The following is a 17,374-nucleotide window of genomic DNA, read 5'->3' as shown; positions in this document are numbered from 1 at the left end:
TAGTGCTAGAACTGCAAATATTAAAACTGCAATGACATTCTGTTGATAGTTTAGACACTTGATGATCAGGAAATGCCAAGGCATTGATAAAACAGCTGGCTGTCAGGTGTTTTGCAGGGCCCATCTTCAGGAAGTCACTTTCTGAACACCTGCAGACATGAAGTGTCAGGAAATTTATTTCATCGGCCCCTTCCTAACAAAGCCCTGTATCACCCAACAGGGCATGACAGAAGAGATCCACCCCGGTACTCAGTGTATTTTCTAATTCTTTTCTTTCTGAGGAGCAGGTAATGCTCTGGGAACGTAAAGAGCAGCACGAGAAGTCCCTCTACCTTCAATAGCAAGTTGAACGTTGAGATGCCGATGGAGAAGACTATCATAGTACACATGTTGTTGCCATTTAATTACTCCCTTTCCGTAAAGAGCCTGGCTTTAATTAAATGGCAAAACAAAGTAAGAACTTTTCTCCAAGCCAGTTTAAAATGCTCACTTCCTCCTCTGTGTTCTGCGGTTTATTAGATTTGAATGAGTAATGGGGCGGTTTCATTTGTTTAGTAAAATTAAAGTGGTCAGTAACAATTTCCTGTCTGAGCAAACCGTGCGCTGATTATTAATATTGGTGATGGTGGTGAATAGGTTTTCTTGCCGCACGCAGGTTGTGCTACCAGCCTGCTGCTGCTCAGGGGTTTCCAGAGCTGCTGGTACTTACCAGGCTCAATCTCAACCCTCACCGAGACACAAGTTGTGCTTACAGGACTGGGCTGGCACAGGAGGAGTTCGAAAGGTGCCTTCAGAACTGAACGCCAAAGCAGAGTGGAGGAGATAACGTCTTGAACCAAAACCGATCTTCCTTCTTACCCAAACATTTAATAATTTGCATTTGCAGGACCAAGTCTGGGTGTGGTATGAGCACTGGAAGCACCGGCGAGGTGTCCGGGTCTGGAACGTGCATCAATCATTCAGGACGGCAGAGAAAGTGTTTGCCTGGTCCTCTCTGGCGTGTTTCCCAGTGTTGCTGGCAGGGATGGCTGTCCCTACCAGGGAATCCCTTTACTTTTCACAGATTCTTGTTTAATCTGCACGTAGCAATTGCGCAGAACCCCCATGATCCTGGGTCAAAACTCTACAGCATCCCATGAATTTGAACTAACAGCAAAAATGGTAGGGAAATCAAACACATTGTGCAAACCCTGGCATGGGATTCAGTATTTTTACTCCTGCTGAAAACACCCTGGAGAACTTTATCTCTGTTTATACCTGAAAAAAGCTGCATGTAACCAGGGGCTTCAGTCTCCCAACCTAAATTGCAATTACCAGTTGACACAAATAATATTTAGCAGTCGGTTTTCCCATATGCGTTACAGATTTTTGCCTGAATTTTATTCATTGCCTCTTCAGAGAGTCAGACACACAGACCGGTACTGATCAGCTCACCCAACATCCAGAGTGAGACACGATCCTCTTGCAAAAGGCAGTTGGAAAAGGATGAACTCTACCGCAGTTATTCTTGCTATGTCTAAACACTGATGTGGTATTTGTGGCAAATAAATGCTTACTGCACATAAAAGAGCTTGGACTCTGATATGACATATAAAAAAAATTTAAAAATAGTCATAGTACATGAATTTTAACATGTGGTGGCAGACACAGAGTACGACAGAAACATCTGGCTTGTTGCAACACCTATTGAGTCAATGACAAAAATGCTGTCTCCAATTATTGTTGTTCAGCTGATGACAAATACAATGCCTTTGCCATTAGTAGGCATATACAAGGGCCTGTCAGCACATAAGACTTCAAAACCTGACATCGACATCCAGCAGTTTGTTTAAAGAGCTGATTCAACACATCGCTGGCATGGTTTTTTGCTAGACTTACTTCTTCAGCCTCTGCCCGTTGAGCCTCACGTCTACATATGACCGTTAACTAACACGGCTCTTTCTAGAAGCTGCAGAGTGTTTCAGGGGTCACGGTTAGCTAGAGGGTTGATAAGCAGAGATTCTGTAAATAAAATACTTTGTGCATCAACACCAGTGCTTTCTACAAGGGATGGCTGAGCACGTACAGCCACTACGATAATCGTGCTACCCAAGGTTCAACTCTGGAGTATTTGAGTTCCCTTAGTGTTTCCTGAAATTGGTGTCAAAAGGAGATACTTAGCGCTTCAAAGAAAATGTTGGTGGCATGTGGACTCAAGCCCTCGTGGAAAATGCTAATAGGTTATCTCAGGAACATAACACGGTTTTCAGCTTAGAAAAAAAAGTAAAATGACTTCTGTGAAAGAAAAAGCACATGCTAAGTAGGTATCTTTAAAAAAACTTAAAATAGAGGCATACTTCTTTCCTTAATCATACTTCCTAACGCAGATAACACCAAGCCTTTGCACAGAAAGGAAGTCAGAGAAATGACGCTGTTCCACATGAACAAGCAGGTTGCGTGGGCGTAACCGAAATCAGAAATTACACTAATAAATAATGTCTCTCCTCTGACAACCCAAAGTGCTCTGCAAGTGTTATTTCAGTTGAGCAGTAGAGATGGGCAAACATTTATAGTTTTAGAGCTGAAGGTTCAGAGAAAAGTAACGATGCAAGTGTCTTGCTTGAGGTGAGACACAAGGCTAACAAAGAGCAGAAACGGTACCCCTGTGTTATGACTTGTGGACCTGTGGTCTAACCACCAGACAAGAAAGGACTTATTAAAATTAACAGTGTTAGAAAATACCAAGTTCCTGTGAAGACCTATGAATCGCTTGCTTAGCTTTTGCAAAAAGTTATTTAAGAGACACCAACTGTCTCTATGTCAGGACTTTTGAATAGTTACTCAGAAGTCAAACGTGTTTCTTTTCACCTTGTCTGCAAAACTCAGATTTCAGGTATAGATTACACCCTGTCTGCTTCACGGCAGGAAAACAAAGTGCCTAGACTTACCCTTTCCTCATTTAAAAAGAAACTGTCTTTTTGCTAAAAGTTCAAAGCAAGGGGATTGCAGCTGTTTTGCCAAACCAAATACTTGGCCAGAAGTCATCTTAGAATTTTAAATTACTAATAAATTAGATCAATTCCTCCAATATGGATCCTGGTTTGGGTGTAGGTGCTGAAGCATGGCTACCATCTATTCCAAGCCATGTGACACACGCTCATCTTCTTCCACCTTCTTGAGTCAGTCAGTCCTAGTGTTTCCTCTCCTGCAGAACTGATTTTAGCACCTGATGGGGTTGGTGAAGCAGGAGCCATCAGTTTAGCCCATGTTTAATCATGTTAGTCACAGAGTGAAAATAAGCAACTGCAGCCTCTCCTTCTGTCACCCTCATTTGAAGGATAAATTCGATCAACAGCCCACTTCCATTACCTATAGCTTCTTGCTGAAAACCGGCAATTTCCTCTGTATTAGGCATGGGCTCAGATGACAAAACCTGGCTCTAGATTATAGGAAGAGAAAGTTTGGGGGTGTTCGTGTCTCAGCTTTCCTGCAGTTCCACACATGTTTTCTAATTTCTTTTTGATTGAATAATACTTTCCAAGTGGGCTCCAACTTTACAAAAACCATGAATGAGCCTAATCTAGATCACTTGGGCTACTGTTTTTGCAAATCCTTATGAGTTTACACGCTACTCTGTGCCCTCTCTGACTCTCCAGCCTATGTCCCTTCCTCCTACCCCACTTCTACACTTTGAATTTTAGCGCACGACACTTGGCAGCCTCTGGTCCCTGCAGGTCTGACTTCTGCTGCAGCCACCCACGCAACCCTGCTGCCTCCAGAGGGGACAAAATACAGCCTGTTTCAGAGCAAGGGATCTTGTTTGATGCCATTAGATCCACACCTTGGGTATAAATTGTTCTTTCCAGCATGACTCTACTCCAACATTTCTGTTACAGCTGAAATATTGTGCAACAGAGTTATATACGGAGAGGCAGGCTCAGGCCAGAACTGATGCAGCAGTGCCATCCTGTATGGGGGTTATGATTAATTCTGCCTTTCAGCACATGAAATATCAGCTATCAATCTCTTTGCCCTCTTCTTCTACTTTAATAACAGCAGAGACACTACCTGAGATATTCTATGGTTCCATAAAAGGTGCCGATTATTTATTTAGAATAAATGAAGTGTGGTTTAATGGAGCGTGTGTTGGGCTCCGAGCCAGGGAGCGGGTTCTGGTGTTCTGGGCTTCACCGAAGATGCTCTATAATCAGGGTTTTCAAATGAAAATCCGGGTTGACTCACAAGCAGTTTAAAAACTCGTCTTGGCTCTACCCCTGGCTCCACTGCTGGTTGAATTGCAGCCTTCTGCCTGACTCTCCCATCACTTGAGGGCTCCAGCTCTAGATGAGCTCTTTACTCCTGCTGAACTCCAGACACAGGGCTCTCAAAATTGCATTTCCAGACAGGCAAAGCCTTGCCCATGGGAGCCGGAGCTGCCTTCTGAGCAAGCATTTCCCACACACAGGGAGGGGCACTGTGGGGGCACTGATGGATACGTCAGAATAATGCTTGACCTTACCTAAAATCCGGGCGGGGCAGCAATCGCCCCCACGCTGGCCATCGCGCAGGTTCCCCGGGCAGGTTTTGCTCGTCACCTCCCATGAATATGGATTGGGATGTCTTAAGGGATTTAGGCCTAAACTCCAGTTTCCCGTGTATCGCCAAGTTCTCACTGTGCTCTCCAGCAATCCCACCACCAAGGGGATGGTGCAATGGTCAGAGATTAAAAGGAGCATGTATCAAAACGAAGCCACGCCACTGGGGAATAAAGTCACGTAGCTATGGGAAAAACATGTGTCTGTGAAGACTTCCCTTGACTTTAGCACACACATTCTGCTTGTTATAAACTGTCTTTTTATATAACTTGACCTAACAACATCTGCAAAATTCTTGCCTTTTTGAAACAGCTATGAATAGGTCACTGTTTATTTCTGATTAAGCCTGATTCATTTATCATTCTGCTCAGGCTTTCATTCCTGTAAATACATTTACTCTCAAGATTCTCAGTATTTAAAATACATGTTTCATAGTAATTCTGAGGTCAGGAAAACAGTCTGCCAAAGACCATGTGCACATTTCTACAGCATAAAGTTTATTTTTTGCTTGTTAAAAAAAAAAAAAAGGCAGTGTGCTTGTACTAAATCACAATTTTGAAAGGAAATTTAAGGCAATCATTTCTGTAAAAGCTTTAGCAGTTAACAGTTGGCTGAGTATTTAAGTGTAAACTGTTCCTAGACACAGTTCAATAAAAACCCTGTTCAATTAGATGTACAATTATCATATTGACATATTGTAGGAAATATAAAATATTTAGGGATAGCCTTTAGCAGATAAATCATATAGATAGTAAGCTCCCAAGCTCACACAGATCATTTTTCACGTGTTCTTACACAGAAGCCGATTTTAAAGCAGAATTAAGGCTAAAATACATTTTGTCAGAATCCAGAACCCGCTGGCTAATTAAAATCAGCTTTGCAAGAGCCTACAAATCCCAAAGATAATGACATCCCTGCCCATATAATAAAAATTGGCAGGGGGTAGGGAGGAGAGACGTGTGTCGGGATGCTAGCAGAGAGGAGGCATGGTCCTTGGCTGCGGTCCCGCGTGCTCGGCAGCTGCCCACAGCCCCGGCCCCCCCCAGGGGACGGCCAGGAGGACATGGGAAGGAGCTCAGAGCCTCGGAGCATGGGGATAAGGGCCAGACACAAATCTGTAAGGTTATTACTTGGCTGTGCAGAGAACAGCTTGTTTCTTCACAAAATTTCCGCTCCGGGCTTTGACCTTGTGGTTTCTGTGTATTTCCCAAATTTTTTTCCTGCCGTGGCAGCAGGTAACCCCAGAGCTGCCCCAGGAGATGAGCTGCAGGTTGAACCTGCTGCAGGATGCACATGGGGGTGAGCCAGGAGCTGCACCAAGCGCTCAAGGGACTCGTTAATACGCAGCCCCAGCCCCAGCTTGTGGCCATTTCACAGATTCCTGCTCTAGCTGCGGTAAAGCCAAGCGACCGCATCACTTCTCCAACTGGTGTTGGACTAATTTTGGCCTGACGATGGAGGTGAAAAATGAGTTGCCTCTTCTCTGCACAGCTGCACTCTGAACTCGTTATGATTTCATCTGTATTTCTAGAAACCTAGACGTTTCCAGAAATATCTGACTATGTAATCTCTTCATGGCTCTTCAGCATCCCCACCAGTTCCTACCACTCAACCTGTTTGTTAAAATTAGCAAAACATTACATAAAGGCTAAGACAGTTTTCATCCGTTGCAATTTTGTCATTTTGTTGTTGTGCTAAGTGAGTTCAGCTAAAGGGTGTTTTAACGAACACAAACTAAACTAACCTTCCAAGAAAGGTCCGTGGGCAAGGGTGGGAAGTTGCAAGAACCATGAGGTAGCTGCTAGGAGAATGCAGACAGATGTCGGAGACATTTCTCTATTTGTAAACAAACAGCCCGACACCCAAATAGGGCCAGTCTGGTGGAAAATATCAAAGTCATGACCTCCATCAAATGAAAGAAAACAGATTACACAGCAGCGGTACTTGCTGTTTTCTGTATCTTTGGGTACGTCATGCTGGTTTTACAAGGCTATCCAGGGGAGCTGAACTGAAGTGACCACTTTAGATTCCAGTGAGATTTTTTTTATTTCACCATCAGCATCTGAAAGAGGACAACCCAGTCTCCATTTGTTTTTGTTTTCTTCCTGGTAATCTCCTCTGGTTTTACGTCTGCTCCACAATTTCCTTTTTTTTTTTACTTCTCCCTGTTCTCTTCCTTTCCTCTCCTATTTTTCCATTTCCATTTACTTTTCCTCTGTTCAGTTCTCTAACTCCCTTAGAGCTCTCCATTTTTACTCCTTAAAACTAAGTCCTTAATCCACCAATGTTATTTGCACACACATTTGCTCAAGCAGTTGAGCTTAATATGCCGCTTCTCATTCACCAAATCATATTCCCCAGCTGCAAACAGGGCCATAACTTGTTGCAAACATTAAAAAAATAGATATTTTAAGCTAGCTTTTCATGTGGCTGAATTAGCTTATTAGACATGATAACTCAACCAGTTTCAGTTGCCAAGCCTTACCTTTAGTTCTGCTGAGGAACAGTCCCATTACGCTACAGCCCCATTTATATCAGTCAGGCGTAGACTGTAAGTGGGTTTGGCCACAGCATTGAGGAAATAAACATTTGTGATAACATATTTCTAATTTTGATTTTGGATGCCTCGTTCCCTTCCAAGTGATGGCGTTCAGAGGTGAACTTCAGGAGTGGGATATTTTCGAATTTTGGAAATAGAAATCCTTTTTGCACATCTGGCCTTTTGTGCATCTGGATTTATCGTGGCGATTTAACAAAGTCGGTGTATTTGTGAACAAGTGTGCAGCCAGGGCATCTCTATTTACCTACTCTACACACCTAAAAGCGGTGACTTGGAATTGTATCATAGCTCTTTCACAGGGTCTCACCGTGGGTCCTTCCCACGGCGACCTTCCTGGGTCCCTGACTGCTGCACTGGAGATGCTCCAGTGGGAAAGTCTTCATCGCCAGCAACTGGGGACTTTCAATCCCCTTTCTCCAGCTGCCCCCAGACACCTACCTCTGGGGTAACACCACCAACTTGTACCCAGAGGCCTCAGAGCCTTCCCTGCTGGCAATCCATCCCCTACCCTCCTCGTAGTGACTCATTGCTGTCCATAGGGAAAAACTGAATCACAATCTCAGCAACTTCTGCTGACCCCATTTACGGCCTGCAGCACAAACACAGGCGGCAGACCAAAGCGGAGGTGGAAAGCCGAGCTTTTCGTTAAGCAAGCGCATCGTAGGACCCTGGAAAGGAAGATTTGCTTGCGTGCTGCTCGTTCCAGCATGCCTGTGCATGCTTGTGCTGCATTCCCGAGGGAAGCTGGGTTTCTGCGGTGACGGGACAGGAGCCGTGTGGGAAGCCGGCCGCTACGTTCCTTTCTTTGATAAAGTGGTGGTGGAGTCCACCTATGAAAGAACCGCTTTTGCGGTCTTTGTTTTAGCAAGGCTGCTCTGGAAGCGTAAATTCAGTTCCTTGCTTTGTAATCTGGGATGATTTTAAATCTCTCTCTGCTTTTTGAAGTCAGTCAGAATAATTGAAGTTGTGCTGGCAAACAGGGGAGGTGATAAGCAGCAAAAGCCAAATTTCAGGCTACAGGCAGTCTGCATGTGCCTGGGATCTGCCTGATGAATAAAATGAAGCCAAAGGAGGACAAGCTAGTAGGGTTGTAACAGCTAAGGAGAGGTAAACCCAAATTATTCCTTTGTAGGAAAAAAAAGAGGGAAAAAAAGGAAAAAAAGCCCATTTTGCCTCTTTGGGCTAGAAACCATGCAGATAAGGTGGAGTCCCTTGCTTTGCAGAGGGACAGAGCCTCTGACACCCTGCTGCATCTATAGGGATGGTATGGGAGCTATACGCACAGCATGCTCGGCACCCCAAGCTGAGGCCAGCCTGGCCAGAGACACCCCCATTACAGACAGACACCCCTGTTACAGACAGACACCCCTGTTACAGACACCCCCGTTACAAACAGACACCCCTGTTACAAACAGACACCCCCGTTACAGACAGACACCCCCGTTACAGACAGACACCCCTGTTACAGACACCCCCGTTACAAACAGACACCCCCGTTACAGACAGACACCCCCGTTACAGACAGACACCCTCATTACAGACAGCACCTCCCGGGCGGAGGGGAGCTCGGCAGAGGATGCGGCTGCGCTTGTCCCTCAAGCTCAGACCTTGCTACGAAGACAAAGCCTTGGGGGAATTCAGAGGGTGGTTTTTTTTGTTTACTTAGCTCGTGGGAGTTTAATGTTTAATCGTTGCAGTGGAGTGAGTAGGTTAGTCATATAATTGTTTGCCATGATTTCTGCCTTTCTTCCTTTTGTCCTTTGTTCTTCCTTATCATGGCTTTTGCATTTTGTGGACTAAATTGGCTTCCTATCACAGCCCGCTGGTCCTTGATTTCTCAGTAAAATGCAGTTTTATAGCATTCACAAGAGTCTCTTCATTTAAACAACTCGAATTAAGGGCGTAGGAGCCAGGGGCGGTTGGAGCCTAGACAGCTCCCTAACCTCAAAGGAGGAGGATGCTTCCCCAGGTCCAGGCTGGTGCCGATCGCTGTGAGTACCGCCGCTCCTGCAGATCAAAGACCCAGCTCCGCACCGTGCTCCCAGCCTTCACTCAGGAGAAGCAACGCTGAAATTCCTCAGTCTCCAGCGGCGACGGCTGTTGATTTCTCAAATGAAAGAGGCGCAAAAGGAATAAATGACAGCATGACTCCAAACAAGGGAACTGTTTGCCGTTAGGCGAATAGGACACTTTTTTATCCACTAGCCTCAAACTGTAAAACAATTTAAGGACTCGGAGGTTGGTAGATAAGCGTGCCACTGCTTGCACCTACCGAAGGCAACCCCGCGGGGCTGCGCCCTAAGGGGCCGGTTTGTGCCCTGGCGCAGCTCGGGGCTGCCTCCCAGCATGGGTTCGCCTCTGCTCTCTCCCAGCATGTGCCACAAAAACCAGCTGCTCTATTGTGCCCATCCGTTTTTCCTTTAGAAATGTCAGATCTGGCCATGGTCTGCCACTGCGAACCACACTGCTATGCTTTTAACGGATAGAGCCAAATGTATTTAATGATGTTGATTACTCTTGCTGGTTACCAATTAATTCAAAACAGGACCATAAGATAATTCTGTTGGGTTCTTATTGCTTTTAACAAAACTGAACGATGCTTTTAACAAAACTATAACTGAATTAATCTCTGTAAATAGAAAGATATGCATCAATTGCCACCAAATATTTATCTTTTTTTCCTCTGCATCAGCTCTACCTTACTCCTTTCTAACCTTAATTCATCCTTGTGTTAGTAGTTCATAAGACATTATTTAACATCTACAGAGGTATTTTCATAGTACTGAGGTCATTCCCAGTCAGACACAGGGCCCATGCCATTACAGTTGCTTTTAAATGTTTCTAAGGTGTGATGAGCCTACCAAATGATCCAAAGAATGTCCGTTCTCTTTTCCCCAAGACAAAACAGGATTGACAGAACCAGCCATCGTTTCATCATTAATATCAGAATTCCACTCAGTCATAAAGAAAAGATTGACGTATTTCATAGCCCAGCTGTCTACAGAATAATAATAAAAAATCCTAAACTCTCACAGAGCAGCCCAATACACCTTCTGAAAATGTTGCCTTTCCAGATACCAGGTGTCGCGGATGGAGTGAGAGTACACTTCACTTGTAAGAGAGCAGTAAAAATATAGTTTATTGATATAGAATAGGGAGTTAACAAAGTTCAATGCGACAGTGTTTTAACAAGATTCGATGGCAAGGCACGCTTGATTATTTACTGCATAGAGGAAAGGGTCAGACAAAACTGTCAGGGAGACCCTCCCGTTGAGTCATGAGGTTCAGAGAAGGATCCCCTTGCTTTCTAAACTCCTCCTCAGAGAGGAGTCTAGGTGCGGCTAGATCCAGTCCTAGTCCCAGACTTGGTCAACGGTTTATGTCTAAAGGATTATATATGCGCAATCAATCCTTTATATCACTTAGCTAAGGTTTCAAAGTTTAGCATGCTATTAGTCACTTACCAAGGATCTGTTGCGGCAAGGAATCTCTCAACCTCGAGGAGCAGCCTTGAGAGGCGTCCCTGCTCAAGGGGAGATCCTGGCGTGCAGCCCACCACCATGCAGGAGAGCTCAAAGGGCCCTGGGCTGTCCACTATTTAAGGAGTAAGATGATTGACTTATGGTCGTATTTGCATATCAGCAAGAGGTTTAGATCCCTGCTTCAGGCTTTGTTGCCATTCGTCCTCAAGGTCCAGCATAAGCTGGATGCAGCTATCAGGATGACTCCCACTGGTGGTTACTGCTTGTGCAGGGAGCGGGGGGGGGGGGCGGGGGGGACATGACACCGCCACACCAGGGGAAACAAAAATCCAATCCACTTACCACAGAAATAGGCTCTCTACCTTTGAAATATAAAGCCACCTGGCTAACTTAGATAAATTACGACGGGATGAGTGCGGTAGCTTGACGGCAAAGGTAGCATTCGGCATGAGAACTGCTGTCAACATCTGTCTACTTTAGGATCACAGATGGCAGGGAACGGAGACGCCAGCGTTGTCACCGGCTGAGCAGAGGCGCAGATGACCTGGCAATGCTGCTGTTTACACAACCCCTTGAAGCTATTGCCACAACCTGTGGAGCTGGTTTTAGCAAGAGTGGAAAATCTGTGGAGAGAAAGGAAATGCTGAAAAGCCAGACAAGCTAGAGCAATACCTGGAGCAGTGCTAGGTGCATTGCCAGTTAACTACTTTTCAGCAGCGGTTCAATTTCACCCATGTTGATGGCAACAGGGCTTAGAAAAAAGGCTCCAGACAAAAACTGTTATCTCCTAAAGCATCCTTGGGGCCCAAGAAGGAGAGGCCGTGATTGCCTCAGTCCCCCGTGGCAGGTCCTCGCTGTGCCCCAGGCACAGGGGCTGCTCTCTCGGTGCAAAACCCCGTTCTCCTCCTCAGCTTGGCTGGAGCTGGCTCTGGCTCCGGCTCTCTCCCCCATCAGCAGTTATCAGTTCAGGGTGGCTTCTGCATAGGTACAGTTGGCAACAGGGGATTTTATAGACGATGTCATAACTGCATCCATTACCATAAGAACACACTAAAAAAGCCTATTCTTGCACTGACTTCAACAACAATGGAATAAAGAGGCAAGTATTTTAAGTTGGTAAGAGCTGAGTTGGGCAGCTTTTGATGACAAAATATTCACAATCAGTTTATACCAGTAATCCATTGCGCAATGTGCGCAATGTGCAAAGACTTTGGATTCCTATATTAAAAATTAGAGCAGCTGGAAGTTACAAACACTGAAATTTGGTCAAGTTCGGGACCAAATTTCTAGCTGCTTTAATCCCAATGCTCAATTTTAATCTTTCCTCCAATGTAAATTAAAAGTGACGTCACTGAAAGCAGCAGAGTTTGCAGGATGACACAAAGGAAGGTATAAAAAGCAAATCATACTGGGAGATGCTGGGAGCTCCTCAGAAGCAATGAAGTAGGAAAAATGCAGATTGTCCTAGAATGATGACAGGCATCTTCTGCTCAGAAACCAACCTGAGACATTACGAAAGAATTTTCCTGAAGGAGATGTAAAAGAGCACTCAAGGAACAACCTAGGAAGGGGACACCAACGGGCTAAAAAGCTGGAATTTGGGAATGTCACCAGAACCTCAGGATTTCACACATTTTCTGAACCTGAACGTTCAAAGATTTTTGCGTTCCTTCTAGATACTCTGAAATGGTAATCAATGTTTCTATTTTCCTTTTTAAACGTAGGCACAGAGTTGTAATTTTTGTTATCTATTTGAAGTTGTGTAATGTAATATGGTAGATTTTATAGAGATATCCTTATCTTTTAATAAATCTCTAATAATTGCTTCTTGCATTTTATTTTATGAGCTTAAAAGTTACAACGTTAGTTGTTAACCAGGGTCCCCATACACTTCAATTCTTGTACATTTTTTAATGCCCACCAGTATCAGTTGCTTCCCAGCCCTGCAAATTGTTCCCTGCCTGTACAGAAATCAAGACAGCTCTTTGCTTTTACAAAGTAAAACAAGTTTCGAGCATATATCCTTAAGGCTTACAAAACTGGCCCATCGGTCTTGGGCCAGAAAGGGCTGTTTCCTCTGCGCTGAAGGCAATGCTGAATTTTGCTCCCAAAGGTGAACGGCTCCTGCAGTGCCTTGACCTGCCTTGGCACAAGAAGCCAGACCAGCCTTTCTCTTGACACTTGCTGCTTCCTGAGCAGGGCTAACATTTATTTGGGTGCAGGCAGAGATGACCCACGTGCCCAGTCCAGCCCTAGGGATGTCAGAGGGTGTTTCCCCTCCAGCTGCCCCGAGAGCGGGACCAAGCCCCGCTGGAGAGGTGCTCCTTGGGCTGCAGCTGCCTGGAGTGGCACAGCCCCATGTCCCCCACCGGCACAGACTGGGTCAGGATTAGGCTGTGTGGGCACACAGCTGCATTGCGGCTGAATGAGCCACAGCGTGTTCTCTGGAGCTCACGCCAGCTTTCAGCTTTCACACCGCCTCCGTGCCAGCTGCAGAGTGCCAGGTGATACCTGATCTGGCATGGCATCTGCCAGGGCAAAAGTAAGCTGGGAAAAATGTTGACCCCATCTGAAATTATCAAATGAGCTTGTGCTGGTGCTGTGCTCTGTGTCATGGGGCTGAGGAACTCCTGACCTTGTACCGGGGGCTCCTGTAGTTACTCCCCTGATGTTAAATAGTAGGTTTTTAGATGCTGCTGCTCAGATCTCCACCTGCAGAGCTGTTCTTCCTATTAAAAACCTTGGTCTAAGGCTCTGCCACTTATGTGGGCATCCCAGTGGGGGCTGCTCCATGCTGGAGGACCGACGAGAGGGGATGAGGGCTGGTGGCACCAGCAGTGGGACTCTCGCCGCCTGGCACACCGCCTCGACCTGCTGCCTGGCACAACCGCACGGAGAAACCCAGAGTGCCATCACCAAGGGATTCCCCAGCACGGGAGATATTAGCTACAGCTAAGTCAGAAAGGTGTGCCAGGGGCAGGGCATCGCAAAGTACTTTGGGATGATGCTATAACTGAATGAAAGCTTTCATACTTTCACCCATCATGGACTGCAACTTAGACTGTCACTCCGAGACTCTGAGTTGTTACAGCGAAGTATAATGTTATGGTTCCAGGCAAAAATACAAATGAGAGCAGCTTCAACCATCTGTTTTGCTCCGCACTTTACTACCTAATATAAATGTAAATGATCTCTGGAATATAGTGCATAGTGAAAAATTAAATAAATAAAGTAGCTTATCTCATTACCTCCATCTCACATTCTGCGTGCTCCAACTTTTTCTAGTACTAAATCACGCTTACACTATCGTACACCTTCATATGTAGACCTTAAACCCTTCACAAGCGAAGGTGTATATTGCCAACCAGCATCTGCTGAAAGATATCTGCTGAAGGAAAGGCACAGGGAGGCTGCGAGCAGCCCAGCATCACATCTGTGACACTGCCAGAAAGCGAACTTGCGCGTCTTGACCTTCTCTTGTCATCCCAAGACCATTAGAGGATTGTGTGCTGGCTTTCTCTAGGGTATGCCACTGCTGAGCCCAACGCCAGTAAGAAGCAAAGCACCGTCCTGAGCCGAGTAAGTGACTGCAACAACCGTGCAAGCTGAAAGCCCTCCAGGCGGTTTGCACGTATTTCAGTGCAGAATACGCCCTTGTCTGGAGAAGATTACACTCTTGTCTTTTAAGCTTTGGAATGAAAGAGATAGTCCCCAACTGAAAAAACATTTCAAACTTTTTATTACAGAGACACTATATTTTAAAGATAATTCACTTTTTTTTTTTTTTTTGAGTGGAAGTAAAATAGAATAAGGAGGGAAAAAGAGCTTTTTGTTTTTCAGTAATAAACTTTATAGCTAAAAATGATGGAAGAAAATTAGAAATGCACTGTTTGATAGAAACTGAAGAATCATCATATATATTTTAGTATAATACTATGCACATAGGAATGAGGAAAACAACTGCAACATAAGAATATTAAACTCCTAGTGCTAATGAGCTCCAAGTGTTTAAATATGACTTTCAGGGAAATAGAGTACTTAACTCAAAAGGCTGAGAAATTACTTCATCACTGTGTATCAGTACTTACACACAGCAGTTACATCAGGGTGCTTTTCCACCTCAGTATCAAATTAATAACAAGATGCAACGACTGGAAGCTGAAGCTGAAAGAATTCAACCTCCATGTGAGATTAAATTTCCAAGCTCTGTCAACATAATTTTACCAGAAGAGATGAAGTTTTGGCTCTCACTTAGAGGCTTTAAAATGCATATTGTAAATACGCTTTAAAGCAGCTTCTGAATTAAACTCTCTGCTTATACGTGCAGGGATTTTAATGCTTCTGCTCCTTTCCTCCCCCTGGGAGGCATGGAGGGATGAGGCTTGTCTGTGTTGCCCTCAGGGTGCCCATCACACACACAGTTGTGCTGTAAGGCAATGACCGTAGGGCAACCTCCTTCTTCAGTGCTTTAGCTAATTGCCTGCAACGATCCAGGGGACATTTTTCCTTCACTACCCGTTAGCTAGTGATAGCTCGGGGATCAGTGTTGTTACCTCCTCAAGCTTCAGAAACTGTCCATAACTGGAGGTGAACAAGGGTGTACTCCCGAGGTGGAGAAGACAACCTTGCTTCTTAAGAGTCCATCTCGCTCATGTGTTTCAAGTCACAGCGACTGGCAACCCTCAGGTACGAATGGGGGTTCTTCCCCAGGTCATACCGACAGGAACCTTGGAGAACTTTTGTCTATCTCTGCATTATGGTAAATAATTTAAGTAGGTAATAAATATTACCTAATCAATCCCGTGTCATTGCAGAAAACTCAGACATTGATCCTCTGGGATAAAGTTTAATGATGGAAAATCTTTCCTTGGTTGCCAACACCGAAGGTGTCAGCAGAGTAACGACCTCGCCTGATCATAGCCTCTAAGAAAAGTAGTCCCACTGAGTTCAGGAACACGCCTCTTAAAACAGTGCACAGGAGGCATACTGCATGTGGATGGAATTCACAATATTGAACCCATAAAAAAAGAATATAGTGAAAGCATTTTGCTCTACACTTAGTAATTCACTGGCCAGGCTTTTTCCTGTTTTTCACTGTAACATAACTGTTAGTTTTAACAAAACCATTTTGTCTAAGGCAGAATTAATTTCTTTAGAGCCATGAAGTGAGGTTTTGTTCATAGTGCTTTATTTCTGTGTATGTATAAAGTTGCTGAACTTCCTCTGCTGGATAAAATTACCCATCATGAAAATACAATTAGAAAAGTTAAGAACTGGGATATTTTGGAATCGTTGAATATTTCTGCTTCATTGCCAGGACATGCAAGATGTGTATTTTTATATACGGGGTATATATGTGATATGCATATTTATATCTGTATATACATAAATATATAGATACATATTACTCCTTTTGGTATTACTGTTATACATAAATATATAGATACATATTACTCCTTTTGGTATTACTGTTATACACAAATATATAGATACATATTACTCCTTTTGGTATTACTGTTATACACATATGTTCTACTGGGAGTTTCCATACCTTGTGAAATAAACACATGTTCAAAAAGGTGCATACTGCCGCAGGTCACCCACCAAATATTATTTATTATAGACTGTCTTTTGAGTAACTGGAATCCCAGCAGGAAGTGATGTCCAAACTCTCTTACCCGTTTCAGTGATGAGAATCACAAGCAGCTCCTGAGTGAAGGATAGGAAAAGAAGGGGCCTGCCAATATTTTTTCCCAGGCATGAAGACTGTTGTGAGGCTACCTGCCACCTTTTGAGAACTATGAATAGAGACAACTGGAGAGGAAATAAGTGCCTGTCTCATAATTCTGCTGGAATATACTGGGCTCCGAGCCAATTTCTAAATTGAAGTCAGTGGCATTGCATGGGGCAGAAGCCAGTGCAGACTTTATTCTTGAAAATTTTTAGACATTGCAGGGTAGGTAAAAGATAGATTCTGTTCTTCGTAATCTGTGTACACTTACTTTGTATTGCAGAAGAATGGGAAAGTATCCACGTGATCTAATCACTTCAGATCTGAAGTTTACCTGTTTGTCATGACAATTTCTTTCAATTGTTACCTTTGCACACTCCACAGAAAGGAATACTGAAAATATTGAATTGCTTCAAAGTCAGTGAGCTCAGCTGAGCTTTAAGTAGCCTGTGTATCAGTACAATATCATAACACTAGAACTATGACAGCTTCCTACTGAAAGTAACTTGTGCTTTAAATTGAGGCATTAGAGATTACTATATGTTTCTATACACATAAGGTTGCCTTGGATGTCAAAGATTGATACCTAAATGGTTTAGCATGGAGATATACCCTGTTGGGCTCACCTGCGCCGTCTGTGTAATTCATGGGGGAAAAGCTGCATTGGTGGCAGCTGACTTTTCCATCTCACACTGATCAATAGCTAAGCTCTTCATCTTTTGGTTCCCCACATGTGTATTTTGTGAACATATTTCTGTGAATAGTGCAACTTACAGAATTTGGCTATTTTAAAAAGTTTGTATCTCAGCTTAAGCAAAGTAAATTCTTTATATACCTTATTATCTCCTCACTAAATTGCAAACATGGAAAGAATTAGACCATCTCAAAAGGAAGGTTGCAGTAGTCTTCCGTGATGGAAACTACGGTAAACTACAATATGAGGTTTGCTACCTGATTCCAATAAAATACATTCCCCCTTTCAAATGTAGCAATCTTTTTTCCTTTCCTGAGTCCTATTATCACAATG

The sequence above is a fragment of the Mycteria americana genome, chromosome 6 (genome assembly GCF_035582795.1).
Source record: "Mycteria americana isolate JAX WOST 10 ecotype Jacksonville Zoo and Gardens chromosome 6, USCA_MyAme_1.0, whole genome shotgun sequence".
NCBI lineage: Eukaryota > Metazoa > Chordata > Aves > Ciconiiformes > Ciconiidae > Mycteria > Mycteria americana.
Note: the sequence above shows the minus strand (reverse complement) of the source record.